Raw genomic sequence first — 16,370 nt, forward strand, 5'->3', positions numbered from 1 at the left:
ACTAACATACCAAGGGAAAGAGGCCATGGGAGCATTAGTCACTGTTTTGAGGAACACTTTAATCACTGACGTTATTTGGAATTGTCAGTATATAATGACAATAAAAGTAGAACAAATTTTAGTTGGATGTTTATGTTTTTGTTTTTTATCATGTTATATGATCTTGAGTTAAGGAGAAAGACTTCCAATCACGCCACCTAGGAACCATTCTACCCACTACCCTGTTTGGCTACCAGTCTCTTGTCTTTATCTTCGGTAATGCTGAGGTGTGTACTTTTCCACGTGGAGGAGAAATCCATGGTTTATTTCTTTTGCTGATAAAATATGTTGGCGAGCTGAGTGGCAAAGTTGTTGCCATTGGCAGCCTTCATGTAAACTATGTCAAAAGAACCAAGGTGTCTCTCTCAGTTGGTGATCACACCAATTCTTCCCAGGTTAACACCTCCAGTCACCATACACAGATTACCATATTGGATGAAATCAGTAATCTTTCCAGTCTCCAAATCAGTCTGAATGGTGTCATCCATCTTCATGAGGGGATCAGGATAAAGGATAGTGTGAGCATCGTGGGTCACCAAATGAGGGATTCCTTTTGTCCACAGAAAGATCTTTTTCATCTTGTACAACATATACTTGCCTCCTCAGGTGTAATCCAATGAACAGCAAAGCAACACTTGCTGTCATAGAGCAGATGGAAATCTTCACCAGTCTTGTCAGTGCTGATGACCTTCATAAAACGGGCAGGGTAGATTGTATAAGTTCAGATCTTGCCATTAATCTTGATGTAACGTTGCATACAGATCTTCTTTACTTTGTCTCCTATAAGGACATACTTGAGTCTGATCCTTAAGAAAATGATAAGTGGGGGACATTCTCTCAGCTTATGGGAATAAGTAGATGGACAAAGAGCAAACACACTAGTCAATTTACCCAGCATCCAAAGCTGTGAAGCTACTACATACTTTAGATGCTTCTTGGACCATAATCCATGGCTGTACTAGGCAGAAAAATACTTTTTTGTTTTGTTTTGTTTTGTTTATTCTCCACAGAAAACGTGTCCCTTTATGCCCTATATCACTTTTACAGACCCATACATGTCTTGGTATCCTCCTAAACTGATCACATGGACATACTAGTGATATGAGTCTGAGACTGTGTCTAGTCTACAGCATGGAGGAGGTCAAATATTTACTTTCCTGTAGCAAATATGTGCTCCTATGAATATTTAACAACATTCTTCTGTTTCAGTAAGATTTCATTTTTCTTATGTTGCATATTGTAGAATAGCTTCTTTCCATTTTTAATTGACTGTCGATTTAGTCTCAAATACCCTATGAAATATTTTAATTTATTATGACTATTCAATACTTCCTTAGTTGTTTGTTATATAGCCTTGACTTATCCTAATACTCTTTAGGGAGTAATTGATACAGACCATACCAGCAAAAGTTAGGATACATTGTTTTTAGTTAATGCAAATAATTTTAAAGGAATAGACTTTTCAACTTTAAGAAAAATGGCACACAACATGCTAAAGGTAAGATAAAAACAACTAAACTAAAACCTTTGAAGCCCTAACATTTATCCTGAAGCTATTTAAGAACATCCATGTTAGATAGCTGTAGGAAAAAAATAACTTACCATCCACACTCAAACAGAATACATGCTGAGATTCAGAAAAGATGGGATTTTATTCAAGTCAATTGCATTCTATGAGAAAAAAAGATTAAAGGAAAAAGTAATGATGGAAAATATATAACAGTAATTCACTTTAAAGTGAAAGGTCAGGGGTAAGAATGTTCACTTATTTTCCATTAAAGACCAGATATAAAATTGACTGCCACTGAGATCAAATATCTCATAATTCTCTTCTTCCTTTACTACAGCTTTCCCATTGCCTCCATACCATTTCAGATTCACCATAGCAGTTTCCAATCTAATGGTGCTAAACACAGAGAGAAGTTCAAAGTTAAAACACAGACGAAGTACAAACTGATAAACTCATTGAATAAAGGAGAATAACTCAAACAACGTCATGGTGCATTCTTTGATGATGGAAAAGCTGGGTACAATGATTACGCAAAATGGCACAATGAACAAATGATCAAATGTTTGTGGTAAGCAATTGTCCTCTTCCAAATTTCCAGCTTCCATTTCCCTCTCTTTTTATGACTCTCTGTTGGGAATTCCCAGTCATATTTATTTTTTAAAGAATTTATTTATTTATTTGTCAGGGAGAGACAGCAAGAGAGGAACACAAGCAGGGAGAGTGGAAGAGGGAGAAGCAGGCTCCCTGGAGCAGAGAGCCTAATGCAAGTCTCAATCCTAGGACTCTGGGACCATGACCAGAGCCTAAGGCAGAGAGGCCTTAAGGACGGAGCCACCCAGGCACCCCAAGGAATTCCCAGTCCTATTAATCTTAGCACATCTACACAGTATAGAAATTTCTATGAGCTTTTTCCCCCTCTTTTTTAAATCCCAGGACTTTCTTAGGGATTCCATTCGAAGGCACTATGAACTCGAACACTGTCCAAAAGAGAAGTAAGTGACAGACAGCATTGCTGAGTTAATTTTTTTTTTCTTTTAATTTTGAAAGGTTATTGTACACCTAATTAGTGGCACTTGGAAGGATATTGGAGCATTTTAACTTGGAATTTAATATAATATTTGCAAATAGCTGGTGGATTGTTCATAATGCTGAGCTGTATTTACCAAAGTAGTGAAATAGTGTCACTAAGTATATATCAAAATAAGTAACAGGAGAAACTGATCAGCAGTGAAGGGGAGAATAAAGGCCATGGAATCAGATAGAGTTGATTCTGACTCTTACTTTTGTGGATTATAACAGTGTGGTGTGATGCTGTTACATACTTACCTAGATCTTTGTTTTAGAATCTATATAAAGTGAAGGCATGTCACTACATGTTTCTTAATATTCTACTTAGGACTTAACTTATTAGTGTACAAAAGTACTTCCTACAGGTTTCTGAAATGTTTTAGGGGTCTACAGAGGTCTAGTTTATTTTTTTTAAGATTTTATTTATTTATTTGACAGACAGAGATCACAAGTAGGTAGAGAGGCAGGCAGAGAGAGAGAGAGGTAAACAGGCTCCATGCTGAGCAGAGAGCCTGATGCGGGGCTTGATCCCAGGACCCTGGGATTATGACCTGTACCAAAGGCAGAGGCTTAACTGAGCCACCCAGGTGCCCCAGTCTACTGTATTTTTAACCATGGGTTTTCAGTTGTATGATAATCTTGAAAAAATCATTGTCAAAATATTCTGTAAAACTAGATGTAAACTTCGTAAACAAACATGGCCATGTGATTTTTGTATTTATTTGCTTTTGTGTATGAGCTTGTCTATAACAAGTAAAAGAAAAATCATATAATGGTAAAAAATCAAGCAAAGATTTCACTGTGATTTAAACTGAGGGAAAAAAATGAAAGAGGTAGAAGATTTAAGTTATCCTAAAGTACAAACTAGTATAAACGTACTGAACTGAAACAAACTGAATAAACAAACAAACGAACAAAAACCAGGCCACAAAACCTTTATATTTGCAGGAGAATATTATCTGACCATGGTCCTTTTACTTACTAGCTTGTAACTGGTCTTTAGAACTAGTATTAATTTAAAATCATCATATTTAGTGGGTATATTATTGAATTAATTGGTCCTTCCAGATTTGGGGAACTGTTAAAAAACTAATTTTGTAAAGGATGTATATTCATAGCAATTATAGAAACATCTCAAAGGGGAATATATTGTTGTGAATAGCAATGATCAGGAAAAGAAGTAAAATTCAAAAGGTGAATTTTACTCCCAAACCCAACATCAACGTTATTAATTTCAGTATATCAACTGTACATATCACATAAGTGTAATGGGGCTAATTCAAATTTTTTTGAGAATGTAATTTTGTTTATAATTAATGTATTGTTTGGTTTTACATGTGGTTGAGGACCTTAAGCTTAAGAAGTTTATCTGTTTTATTTTGTGTCTATGCGTAGTTCATTGTGTAAAAATTTCTTTTAATAGTTGTCATGATTCTGGTATACAGAAAAAATACTTTCTAATAACCAATAATTGAAGCAACTACACAAACTCATAATTGATTTTTAGCTCATTCAAAAGCTGTGTAATTAATGCAAGAATTTTAATTGTACATGTCTGTTAATTTTGCTTAGATTGGTAAGATTGATCTCTCTTTCAGTAATGTTTTTCTCACCCTACATTTCTGTGATATATAGACCATTTTTATATCAAGGATTCCAAAACCACAGGATAGAAAAATCTAAAGTTGAGCAAAACAAACAAAAAAATTGAGGTTTTTTTTTTTTTTTTTAAGAATAAAAAAATCATGTATAACATCTTACCTTTTGAATAATTCAGAAGAGGAACAAAAGGATATTGCATAACAATAATATTTTTATTGCATATTCTGTTTATAAGAAGACAAAGCAACAGGGCTTTTTTTTTTCTGTTGTAGTATGAAATCACATATATTTGAGGAAAGAGTACATTGACAGGAAAAATAGAGATTCTGAGAGAGAAAAAAAAGAAAGATGTTGGAAACAGAGCAGAAAATGTGTCAAAATTTGGTGATAAGAAGGAATTAGAGGAGAGAGAGGCATGAGGGTGGGTGGAAGCTAGTAGGAGAGAAGCCTTACCAAAAGAAGCCAGGCCAGATCGCATGAAACAAACACTCCTTTACCAAGAACATATTGAATTCTGGTTATGTGACCAGGCTCTGAGTTAGAATCTGAGTATGTAGTTGGGAATAAAATGAACACTTTAGGGCGCCTGGTGGCTCAGTTGGTTAAGCAACCGCCTTCAGCTCAGGTCATGATCCCAGGGTCCTGGGATCGAGTCCTGCATCAGGCTCCCTGCTCCATGGGGAGTCTGCTCCCTCTGACCTCCTCCCCTTTCACGCTCTCTCTCAGTCTCTCTCTCAAATAAATAAATAACATCTTTTAAAAAAAAAATAATGAACATTTTACTCACAGCCTAGTATAAGAGATAATCAATCAAATGAACAAAGTTAATTATATCATTAATTTTATTCATTACCAAAAAATGGGACATTAATTTTCTTGTAATTCCTGCTTACTTAAGACACAATTGTGCCATCAGGCCAGAATAGAATATATAGAAATGTATGCCTTAATTGTTTGTCTAAATTTATCCTGTAAGAACACAAGACAATATTATTCTTCACATCTTTTTTTTTAGCTTGTTTTCAGTTTGGGGCAGAAGGAGATGGATTAATGATTTAATTGGAGGTATACCGTATTTCACATACTGATATCCCTTTGCATTGTCTTTTGAATCATTCATTAATTGCAAAACAGAGCATTATGCACAAAGCATAGAAGGACTGCTTTTATTTTAAAATGTCAAAACCCATAATTGAACTCCAATTTCAGTTTTATCTTTGAGACTGCTGATTCATGCCAACATTTCTAAAAATCTTATTAGGGATTAGTAATAATTGAGTTTTTGTGGTCATTTTTAAAATCAAATTAAATAAAGCATTATGATCTAGTTTGACCTTTGTAGAAATGTTATCCAGTAAAAAAAGAACCTTAAGATGCACATGTGAATATAGAGTTTACCCTTGTACAACACAGAGGTGAGGACCGTGGTTCTCCAATGCAGGCAGAAATCTACATATAACTTCTGACTCTCCAAAATCTTTCAATAACTGCTGTTGACCAGAAAACTTACCAATAATGTAAATAGTCAATTAACACATTCTTTGTATATTGTACATATGATTGATTATATACTTATAATAAAGTAAGCTAGAGAAAAGAAAATATTATTAAGAAAATCCGTAAGGAAGAGAAAATACATTTACAGAACCATATTGTATTTATAGGAAGAAATCCACACATAAGTGGACTCATGCTATTCAAACTAGTGTTGTTCAAGGGTCAGCTGTATTTAATGCCTTAGAACTATAAACTTGAAATGGTTAAAATAGGAAATTTAATATTATTTCTATTTTGCCACAATAAAAAAAGAAAGAAATCCTAAGAAACATATGAAAAAATAACAGAGAGCAGTTTCTTACTGCTGCTTGATCTTCAGCTTTCTTATGTAATCCTTAGAGCCGTGGTCCTCAACCTCTATTGTCCATGGAGACATTTTAGAATGTGTCTGATCAAATGATGATTTCTTGTGTATATAAGCAAACATGCACAATGATTTTGAATAGGTTTCATTAACATCCTTTAGTCCCTCTTTCAGCCTTAGAAAGGATTTGCTCCCTTAAAATGATTCCATTTGTCTTGGAATAATTTTTAAATCACTGAATCATTAGAGAACGATTTCTTGTAAAAAACAAATCACCAGTCAAAGAAACTATATCAAATGAACAACTTCTCTTCTTGCTCAGTTTGGTCTGTTGAGGAATCAGAACCAAATAAAATAAAGACACGGGAGGGTACTGTGGGAGAAGAGGGAAGGAGCGACTGGGTCAGGACAGGAAGTGCATAGATACTAAGTCATGAGACAGACCATAGGAATGGAAAGGAGCTTGACAGATTGAGAAGAAAGGAAGAACATTTTCGACAGGAGAATGACCACAGGCAAGGTCCTGAGAGGTTCTGTGGTGTAGACAATGAGAATAGAGATCCCATTATAAATGAAACATATGGAGCTTGGGACAGTGGGTAGAGAGGAAGCTGGGAGACTAGGCTTGAACAGTTTGTAAGCCTATGGTATATGGGTGTATGGGGCTGATTTAGGGGTGTGTGTGTGCAAAATAGGACAGGAATGGAAAGCGGAACTAGGAAGGTTATTGTCCTTGACATGGAATTGAATCTCTTCCAAATGAGCTCACTGCTGGCAATAGAAATAATGTACTTGATCTGCTACTGAGTACAACTTCAGGGAAACCACAATGGAAAATGTGGGTATGATCATTTAGTTCCTCCATGGAATAAAAGCCCATCACTGGGTTTGCCACCTCTCTGGCTATGAGACAGTATGAAGACACACAAAGTGTGAGGACACATCTGGTTTCACTGATGAACTACCTAATAGTCCACAAGAAATATCCATTTGAAATCATATAGCTGGAGTCAGAAAACAGCTATTTGATAGTTTTTTAAAAAGTATTTTAGAGTTGTAAATCTGGAAAGGCTAAGAATTTAAACAGCATAATTATTTTTTAAAGGCTTCAATTTTGATATAATGTATGCTGTTGAGTAAAAAATTTTTATAATCCATAATACAAGTATATTCTCTCTCAACCTCATTCCCATCCTAGGATGTCCTCTATTTTGAGTAAAATTTTGAATAGCAAAACCTTAATGACTCATTCATGTTCATGATCATTTATGGCCATTACAGCATAGGTCACTCACAGCTTCTGTTATTATCAGAACATTAAAAACCCTGCCGGAGTTTCTCATTGTTATTTGTTTGACATCCACTTATTATTTACCTTTGGGAACATCACAGATGGCCCAATTTCCTTCTGATCCTCTTAATGAACAGTGATCACTATTTTTATGTGTCCTCCTGGGGTACCCTATCTGTAAGTAAATAGCTAGCGGAAAGAGAGAAATTATATTCAGTCATTACCAACTGATCACACCTCAGAAAGAAACCTGTGCAGTTAAATTAGACCCCAATTCTTTGAACTTTAATCTTCCAGGAAAAATGGAGATAAAGATAATGAGTTAAATAAAAGTGAAAGCACACTGTAATCCTTGTATATACTTACAAATATTTAGAATACAGATAAAAAGATCTTACTCAAACTGGCTTAACCTAGGGAATGTGTTAACTTCTGAAATCAAGAATTTCAGAGGAATGGATGACTTTGACACAAGTTCTTTTAAAGATTATTTATTGGAGAGAGAGTATGGGGGAGAGGCAGAAGGAGAGGGAGAGAGACTCCATGCTGAGTACAGAGCCTGACGTGGGGCTTGATCTCAAGGCCCTGAGATCATTACCTGAGTCAAAATCAAGAGTCACACGCTCAACCAACTGAACCACCCAGGCATCCTAACACAACTTCTTTTAGAGGTTCAACTGATGTCATTAAATTTGGTTTCCTTCCATCAGTTGATTCTCTTTCTTTAGGTTACCTTTTTCAGACAGGAAACCACATGTGATTACAAGATTGGGACCCAGCTTTTGGGATGAGCATCCTCATCTAATAGGAGAGTGTACTTATTCTGATAGTCCCTGCCAAAATCCAAGTATATCTCTTTGCGTGGGATTACATCTCTTGCCCAGCCCTGAACATAGAGCAACATTCTGGTAGTGTGAAAACTGTTTTACTCTTGGCTCATACAACCCATATGTGCTAAAAGAAGAGAAAATGGAAAAGAAACCATTTAGTTAAAGCCATAAATTAATATGACAATAAGACAATAATAAGATACAGTTAAAAAATAACCTTGGTTGTGATTGATATCAGTAGTGAATAGTTTAGTCATCAAAATGCATTAAAGCTAATACCTTTAAAAATCATAAAACTATATATATTTTTAAATAAGTAAATCTTATAAAGGTATATATTTTTGGCTACTATTTTTATGTAGGCCCAAGACAATTCTTAAGGCATAATGTTCTCAAAAGTATCTTTCTTTCCCAAAACACAGCACAATAAACATTCTACGCTTCATTGTTGGTTTTGTAAAGCAAATATTTAAAGATACTTACAAAATAATCTGATGTCACAATTCCTTTTTTATCAGTTTTTCCTTCAATTTTATATGCTTGTATCAACAGTAAGTTTTTTAGACGTTCAGAACATGTTTTTATAGGTTGTCTTCTTTCCCTAAAGTACATCTTAGATTTCCATTTTTACTTCTTTTAAAGTACAGTAAGGGACCTTCAGTCCAGACAAGATAGTACAGATTCATTTCTCCCTATTCTCTCCTCTTCCTTTCAACAAAGTACAACTATTAAACCCTGGAAATAATTCAAGAGACAGTGAAGGCAGAGCACTGACAAGGCAATAGGAAGGTGAGTGGGTTAAAAAAGGCCAAGACCTGAACAACAGCATGGAGGCAATTTGGCTATATTCCTACAAACACACAAAGACCACCCAGACTTCTTGTCTTCAGACCTCCAGCCTAGCAACAGAAGGCAGTCATAGGAAGCTGATTTCCTTCTTGAATCAAAAGAGAATCCCTCTGACAACATCGATGGTAAAGAGGTCAGTTAGGAACCCCACAGACAACAAGCAGCCTGCTGGGGGAGCATTTTTTTTTTTTTTCCTGTTAAATGTTAAAACAATTCTCTTAGCAGCTTCTTTGTCCATGTGGACCTGATCCCCCTCTTTTTTGTCCAGAGACTCTGTCTGGCTCAGGTTAGGAGCAAGTGGAATTTCTGGTGGAACCCACCAAATCCCTCTTCTAATCTTCCAGTCTGGGGAATCACCAACTGCCCCCCCCCCACACACACAGCATGATCAAGGGAAAGGAAAGCACCAGTTGCAACAGACAAACCAAGTCAACCAAGACAGAATTGCAAAGGCTCTGAAAGGTCCACTGCTAGCCTACAAAAGTGAATTAAGACTTGGGGCCTAAACCTAAATAAGGAGCCTGCTTATTAAAAGAATAAAGGTAAAAACAATGAAATAGGGATGCCTTGGTGGCTCAGTTGGTTGAGCTTCTGACACTTGTTTTCAGCTGAGGTAGGGATCTCAGGATTGTAGGATTAGACCTGCAGGGACTCTGTGCTCAGCCTGGAGTCTGCTTGCCTATCCCTCTCCTTCTCCTTCTGTTCCCTCTGTTCCTGACCACACCCCCCCACACACACCCAGTCCTGCTGCAGCTCATGCTCTCTCTCAAAAAACAAACAAAAACACTGAAATAAGCCCAAAGTCTCCTAATTGTGGGGACATAAATCTTCTCTGGGTTTCTCAGTGTTCCTATAAAAAGGTCATAGTCTCCTGAAACTCTTTATATAACATGAAAATTAGATCCGTAGCCATCTATCTACTCGATTGTTCTGATATAAAATAATAGTAAAATTTCTTCTCTCTAAGAGGACCAAATGATTATACTCTGGCAGGGTTTCTAGACAAGCCACCAAGGAGCACTGAGCACAGGGAGCTATGTTCCTCAATATTTATATTTCAAGAAGAATGAGAACCTTGACCTTGAAAGAGTTCTTCCTCTTAGGCTGAGAAGTCTATAGAAGACAATCTGGCACCCATCAAACATTTTATTTACATAAAAAATGTCTGGAATAAAGATACAATTTCAGGAATGCAGGGATATAAGCCTCTTTCCCCTTTCTATAGGCAGATAAAATTTTTCCTTCTCCCCTCACTTACAAAGAGTCAAGCCACTCACAAAGCAAAAAAATCTGTGGGCTATCATCTATGCCTAAAGAGTAAGATAAAGTCCCCTAGGGCGATTGACCACTTCTTATTTACTATAAATAAGAGCAGTCAACTGATGCCAAGACTGAAATAAATTATCTCACAAGGATATTAAAGCACCTATCATAAAAATGCTTCAGTGGTCAATTACAGATTCTCTGGAAATAGATTAAAAAAAAAAAAAAAGAAAGAAAGAAAGAAAGAAAATCCCAGAGCAGAACTAAGATTTGTAAAGCAATCAAATTCATATTATAGAACTAAAAATCAGAATCAAATTGGTATTATATAACTAGAAAACAGAATAAAAGGTACTTTTGAAAACCTACTAGATGAACTCAATAGTAGGAGGACAAGGGATAGAATCAATAAGCTTAAGGACAGAGCAATAAAATTCACTTACTACGAACAATGGAGAGAAAAAATAGCTGAAAAATATTGAACGCAGCCCCAGGGATCTATAGAATTATAATAAAAGATTCCACATATGCATCTTCATAGTCCCACAGGAGAGAAAAATGAGAGTGGAGTTAAACAAGCATTTGAATAAATTATGGCTGAAAACATGCCAAAGTTGGCAAAACACACAAACCTACAATTTCAAGAAAGTGAGTGGAACCCCAACAATTAAATCCTAAAAAAATAAATAAATAAATAAATAAATAAAATAAATTAAAAAAAAAATAAAGCAACAGAAAAAACAGGTATTATAATTAAATTTTGGAAAACTAAAGGTAAAGGAATCTAAGTGGAGATGAGGTTTCCCCACTTTGTGCCAGACAGGAAAATGTTATTAGTAGATTTCTATAAATCAAGTATGTATTTTGTAATATCCAGAAACCACTAGGAAACTATATGGAGAGATACATCCATAAGTACTATAAATATAGCATACTTTCAATGCAGCCTGATCAAATTTTTTCCCCTAATTTTGACATTCCCCTCTCCTTTTCTAAAAATTTAATCAATCAATTAATTAATTAATTTTATTATTTAATTTTTTTGAGAAGGAGCATGCTTTATTGGGGAGAAAGCACTGCGTGTGAGCAGCAGATGGAGGCATCTTGGCAGGTATTATACGTATCACCTCAAAAAGATACACAGCAGTTTCTGCTAAGAAAGAGCTACTGGAACATGGGTTCCTTTGGGCAACTTCCCCAACCTCATCCTTCAGAGGAGTCAGGACACTCCCAATCATTTCCTTGAAGGAAACTGTGGTCTGCTGGAGATGGAGCCTCACAGGGGTGCCTTCTTGGGTTTGTTGCTGTTTTGTATAATGAATACCTTATTTAGATTTTTTTTGTCTTTGTTAATTTCATTCTATATTCTCTCAAGCCACCAGTCCAGCTTCTGTACAGATTGCCTTGATGCCGGCACCAAGAGAGGTCATCTGTAGCCGTGGTCAAGTCATCCAAGGTTACACCATCAACCAGCACCACCCTGCTTGTGTGGTGAAAAATATGTTGCTTAGTCTTTTCATCAGGAATGGGAAAATCGATCTTCCTTTAAATACAGCCTGATTTAATGAGTGCTAGATCTAAAGTTTCTATTCGCTTTGTGGCCATGATAACTTTTACGTCACTCCTTGAATCAACTCTGTCCAACTGGTTCAACAGGTCCAATATTGTTGGTTGAATTTCCCACCACCAAAATTTGAGTCATATCTTTTGTTCCAATGGTATCAGTTTCATCAATAGACAATGATGGATGGTGCATGTTCTTCAGCAATTCGAAATAATCCCCCAGCTCGTTTGGGGCCATCATCCAGGTACTGCTGAATAAATTCAGGACCAACCTTTCTCAAGAAAGTGGCTGAAGTTTGGTTTGCTAGGGCTTTGGTTAATAAGGTTTTACCTGTGATAGGTGACATGTCTCCATTTTTTCCATTGCTTTTTCCACACATATTTTGACATTAATTTTTTAAAACCCAAGGACCCCAAAGAATTTACTACTGAAAACATGCCTTTTTCAGGGGTAAGGTATTGGGACCTCTGTTTCTGTCCCTAATACACACTATAGTTCTCAGTCAGTGGTTTCCCAATGTTGCTGATTATCAGCATTACTTAAAGAGCTTTTAACTGAATGAGGCCATATCTCGCACTACTTAAGTTAGAATTTCTGGGGCGCCTGGGTGGCTCAGTGGGTTGGGCCTCTGCCTTCGGCTCAGGTCATGATCCCAGCATCCTGGGATCGAGCCCTGCATAGGGCTCTCTGCTCAGTGGGGAGCCTGCTTCCTCCTTCTCTCTCTGCCTACTTGTGATCTCTGTCAGATAAATAAATAAAATCTTAAAAAAAAAAAAAAAGAATTTCTGGGGGTGTTTCAAGTGAGACTCAGCCATTACCACTTCAAAATTTTCCAGGTGATTCTAACATGCAGCCAAGTTGAGAACCCATGATCTGAGTGCTTATTTACAATCTTCAGCAACCTTTCGTTGAAGAATTATCTGTGTTGCTTTCACATAGGGACACTTGGAACTGGAGGAAGAGATGTAATAAACATAAGAGAAAAGGACTGAGGTGATCAGGAAGGTAAGTTATCATTTATTTTATGAATGGACATTTATAAATTTTGGAGATTTAACCTGTGTTGTAATCATTTCCCAAACAACTCTTCTGTCTCAGCCTTGAATATTAGGAGTCAAAGTAATCTGTAGTACTAAGGTAAACCTTAAAAATAAAATCACTTAGACAATCATAGGGAATCAGAATCAGATGTAATAGCCCTGGACAGCAACCGCTTGCATTTTTTCAGTTACTGCTTTGTGTTGTCGTTTTTATTTATGTTCAGTAATAATTAAACATTTGATAAGAATCTGTTAAATTCTGCTTTTGACAAAATTTTTCTTGGATAGAGTTCTTTTCCTCTTTTTTCATATTCAAAATCCTATTTCTTTACTTTTACTGAGGTAAAAATTATATGCAGAGCAAGGAATGCATACGGTAAGTGTAAAAATCAAACAGTATTGACAAGTTTTATATGTAACATTAATAAAACATTGAAGATAATATTATTAAAACAAATAAAACATTTGCATCATCTTAGGAAGCTTCCTTATGCTTCCTTTCAAACAATCCAGTAAGCAACCTCTGTTTTTATTTCTATCACCATATATTAGTTTTGTCTGTTCTTGGACTTTTTATAAATTGAGTCCTATACCACATACTTGCTTATGTCTCCTTTTGCTCAACATAATGATTATGAGGTTTATCCCTATTGCTGTGTGTCTCAGCAGTTCATTCCTCTGTATTGCTCAGTAATATTCCATTATTTCAATGTACATAATTATTTTATCCATTTCCTGTTGATTGGCATTTGAGTTATTTTTAGCTTTTGGCAGTTATCAATAAAGCTGCTCTGAAAGCTTATACAAATCTTTTTTGTTCATGTTTTCATTTCTATTGGGAGCATTTTCTCCTCAGAGTCCAATTGCTGAAACATACCGTAAATGTTTACCTTCAGAAATGACTTTTTTAAAAGTTGACTTTAGAAGTTGTATGTGTAAACTCTAAGCAGCAATGTATAAAAGTTCTATTATTTCTCCAACTCACCAACATTCAATGTGGTCAGTCTTTTCCATTTTAGAAGATTTGAAGTGGTAAGGTTTCCTATTTTTGCAGATTTTTTTTCAATATGATGACCTAAAATTGTTTATATATGAGACATAATTTAATTTTAAGGTTTATATTTAATTTTTTAAGTTTGCTACAGATGGAAATTTACTCCTGAGCTAGTCTCCTTCTACAATATACCCAAAAAGGTTTATTTATTTGTTTAAAGATAGAGAACATAAATTTATTTATTTATTCATTTATTTTAATTCAGGAATAATTAACATACAGTGTTATGTTCAAAATAGTTTATTTTAAATAAACTAGTTTATTTAGGTCAAATAATTTTAAATGATATGCAATATTATAGAAATAAATACATGTTTTTTAAATAAAAATAATTTAAATATTAAGAAAAAATAAGAAGAACTAGCAGAGAAATATAGAATATGGGTAGACTTGATTTAAGGTTAGAACTTAAGTAAGTAGACAAAGCAAATGAAGATTACAACATTCTAGATCAGTATTTGATAAGCCAGTATTCTGAGAATAACTTGCAGATTTTCCAAGAGCATTTAGTATTCAATACAACTGTAGTACCTGTGGTATTAAGACAAAATAAAATCTTACTTCTTCATTAGGCTAATGTTTAAATTATTTCCACTTCTTTTTGTAATATATGCTTTTGATTTTTGTCATTTTTCTTATTCCATTCTGTCTTTGTTTTATTTTATATATATGTATATATTTTTTAATTCCAGCATAATTAATGTAGTTTTAGATTAGTGTCAGTGTACAATATAGCAATTCAACAATTCTATATATTACTCAATGCTCATCATGACAAATATACTCTTAATCTCCTTCACCTATTTCACACATCTGCCCACCCACGTCCCATAGGGTATCCACCAGTTTGTCCTCTATAGTTAAGAGTCTGATCTTTTGTTTGTCTCCTCTCTCTCTCTTTTTTTGTCCCCCTAAAGATTGATTTATTTATTTGACAGAGACAGAGACTGCGAGAGAGGGAACACAAGCTGAGATTGTGGGAGAGGGAAAAGCAGGCTTCTCACAGCAGAGAGCCCGATGTGGGGCTCAATCCTGGGACCCTGGGATCATGACCTGAGCTGAAGGCAGACAATTAAGGACTGAGCCACCCAGTCTTTTCTACAGATTTTATTTATTTATTTGTCAGAGAGAGAGAGAGAGAGAGAAATGGTGAGTACAAGCAGGGGGAGGGGCAGGCAGAGAGAGAAGCAGGCTTCCTGTTGAGCAAGGAGCCTGATGGGGTACTAGATCCCAGGTCCCTGCCAACATGATCCAAGCCAAAGGCAGACACTTAAACAACTAAGCCACCCAAGCATCCCTGTTTGTCTTTCTTTTCCTTTGATCATTTGTTTTCTTTCTTAAATGCCATATAGGATTGAAATTGTAGGGTATTTGTTTTTCTATGACTTATTTTATTTAGCATTATATTCTCTAGATCCATCTAAGTTGTTGCAAATGGAAACATTTCATTCTTTTTTTATAACTGAATAATGTACCATTATGTATATATAGCACATCTTCTTTATTCATTCATCTGTCAAAGGACACTTTGGTTATTTCCATATTTTTGGCTATTATAATAAGGCTGCAATAAACATGGAGGTGCATATATGTTTTTGAATTAGTGTTTTCATATTCTTTGAGTAAAGACACAGTAGTGGAATTACTCAATCATATGGTACTTCTTTTTTTAATTTTTTGCAGTAACTCTGTATATAGAGCTTTCCACAGTGGCTGCACCAGTTAGCATTCCCACCAACAGTGCACAACGGTTTTTTTTCTCTACATCCTTGCCAATACTTGTTGTTTCTTGTGCTTTTGATTTTAGACAGGTGTGAGGTAATATCTCATTGTGTTTTTGATTTTCATTTCTCTGTCAGTAATGTTGAGCTTCTTTTCATGTGTGTGTTGGTCATCTGTATGTCTTCTTTGGAGAAATGTCTGTTCATGTCTTCTGTCCATTTTTTAACTGGAATATTTGTGGGTTTTTTGGTGTTGAGTGGTTAAGTTCTTTACATTTTGGATACTAACCCATTATTGAATATATCATTTATAAATATCTTCTCTCAGTCTTTAGGTTGTCTTTTGTTTTGCTGTGAAGAAGGTTTTTATTTTGAGGTTGTCCCTATAGTCTCTTTTTGCTTTTGTTTTCCTTGCCTTAGGAGGCATATATAGAAAAATGTTGCTACACAACTGTCAAAGAATTACTACCCTGTGCTCTCTTCTAAAATTTTTATGGTTTCAAGTTTCACATTTAGGTCTTTAATCCATTTTGGGTTTATTTTTCTGTATATATGGTATAAGGATGTGGTCCAGTTTCATTATTTTGCATGTAACTGTCCACTTTTCCCAATTCCAACTGTTGAAAGATGTCTTTTTCCCATTGAATATTTTTGCTTCCTTTGCTGAATATTAATTGG

The 16,370-nt window shown here is 35.3% G+C and overlaps 1 pseudogene across 1 annotated transcript; it reads right to left on the reverse strand.

Moving 5' to 3' along the window:
• Window positions 1-209: 209 nt before the first annotated feature.
• On the reverse strand, window positions 210-970 carry LOC309847751 (small ribosomal subunit protein eS4 pseudogene; annotated as a pseudogene). The gene has a single exon. The product of its transcript is annotated as a small ribosomal subunit protein eS4 pseudogene (transcript).
• Between the last annotated feature and the right edge of the window lie 15,400 nt (window positions 971-16,370).

The sequence above is a fragment of the Mustela nivalis genome (genome assembly GCF_964662115.1).
Source record: "Mustela nivalis genome assembly, chromosome: 1".
Lineage (NCBI taxonomy): Eukaryota > Metazoa > Chordata > Mammalia > Carnivora > Mustelidae > Mustela > Mustela nivalis.